This window comes from Triticum dicoccoides, chromosome 1B (genome assembly GCF_002162155.2).
Source record: "Triticum dicoccoides isolate Atlit2015 ecotype Zavitan chromosome 1B, WEW_v2.0, whole genome shotgun sequence".
NCBI classification, from domain to species: Eukaryota; Viridiplantae; Streptophyta; class Magnoliopsida; order Poales; family Poaceae; genus Triticum; species Triticum dicoccoides.
The window spans coordinates 574,720,229-574,721,947 of NC_041381.1; positions in this window are offsets into that span (position 1 = coordinate 574,720,229).

Sequence of the window (1,719 nt, forward strand, 5' to 3'; positions counted from 1 at the left end):
CACCTATGCTATTCAACATTTCTGTAGATGTTTTGCAGGAATTAATTCATAGAGCTAAGAGAGCTGGGTTAATTAGAGGGGTAGTTCCTTGTCTAGTAGAGGGAGGCGTTAATATGTTACAATATGTTGATGACACAGTACTTTTATTAAGAGCTGACAAGGAAGAGGCCAAGGTGTTAAAGAACATTTTATGCTTATTTGAGCATCTTTCTGGTCTAAAGATTAATTTTAATAAGAGTGAGCTTTTTTGTTTATGATAGGCTAGTGGTCACATTGAAATATGTAGAGAAATTTTTACTTGTGTAGCTGGTAGCTTACCTGGGCATCCCTGTGCATAGTGTTAAGCTTATGAATAGTGATTGGAAAGGAGTGGAGGACAAGATGGAAAGGAAACTAGGAGCCTGGCAAGGAAGAATGATGTCTTGTGGTCCTAAATTAATTTTGCTGAAATCCTGTTTGAGTAGTATACCTTACTTTATGATGTCTATGTTTCCTATTCCTAAAGATACTCTGCGTAGAGTAGAATATTTTATGAAAAGACTTCTATGGCAGGATAGTGATGAATCTGACAAGTACAATTTAGTGAAGTCGGAAAAGGTTTGCCAACCTATTCATCGGGGTAGGGGGTCTGGGCTAGCTGTAATGTATAGGTGTCTTTTGAGTAAATGGTTATGGAAAATAGAAAATGATGAAGCTTTGTGGCAAGATATGATTAGAAGTAAATATTGTAATGAAGAGTCCTAGTCAGCATTAAGAGAAAACCTACGCAAGTCTCATTTTATGAGTGGCATCTTAGACTAGAAAAGAGTATTATAAATTTTGTAGGAAGCGAGTGGGGGATGGCAAAACTACTAGATTCTTGGGAAGACTCTTGATTAGGTAATGTTCCACTGTGTAGTAAGTTCCATAGATTGTATAATGCTAACACCAGTTTTAGTACTCCCTCCGTCCCAAAATACTTGTCATTGAAATGGATGTATCTAGATGTATTTTAGTTCTAGATACATCCATTTTGATGACAAGTAATTCCGGACGGAGGGAGTATTACTGTAGCAGAGGTGATTTGGGGTTGTTGGGATAATGTCAAATTTAGGAGGAGGTTGCTAGGTGATTTGGCTGAGCAGCAGTTGCAATGTCTCTGTGAGGACATGGTTCTAAGTGAGGAGAGAGATAAGTGCGTGTGGACTTTAACTACATGTGGTGAATTTACCGTTAGATCGATGTACCTGTTGATCAAAGCTTTGCAAGTTAGATGTCCTTTTAGAAAATTATGGTTTATTAAAGTACCTCTTAAGATTACAGTTTTCTTGCGATTGATGTTTTAAGAATAGTATATTATTGACTAAAGATAACTTGACAAAAAAGATGTTGGGTATGAGATGAGAAGTGTCGTTTTTGTGAGGCTAGAGAATCTGTGGATCACCTCTTTATTCACCGTTCTTTGGCAAAATATGTATGGGGAGCAGTTAGTTATGCTTTGGGGGTATCCATGAATTTAGACACTGTAAAAGATATTTCTCTGTGGATCATGAGATTTCCTGGTAAGATGAGAGTAGTAGGACTAATGGCTGCAGGGGTAGCAGCGATAATTAGGGGCTTAGGGCAATCTGGAAGGTAGGAATAATCCAATATGCTTTAGAGATATTTATCCGTATGATCCGAATAGCGTTATTGCTCAAGTTTCTCACTGGTTGGAACACTGGGCTGGTTTGCAGAAGT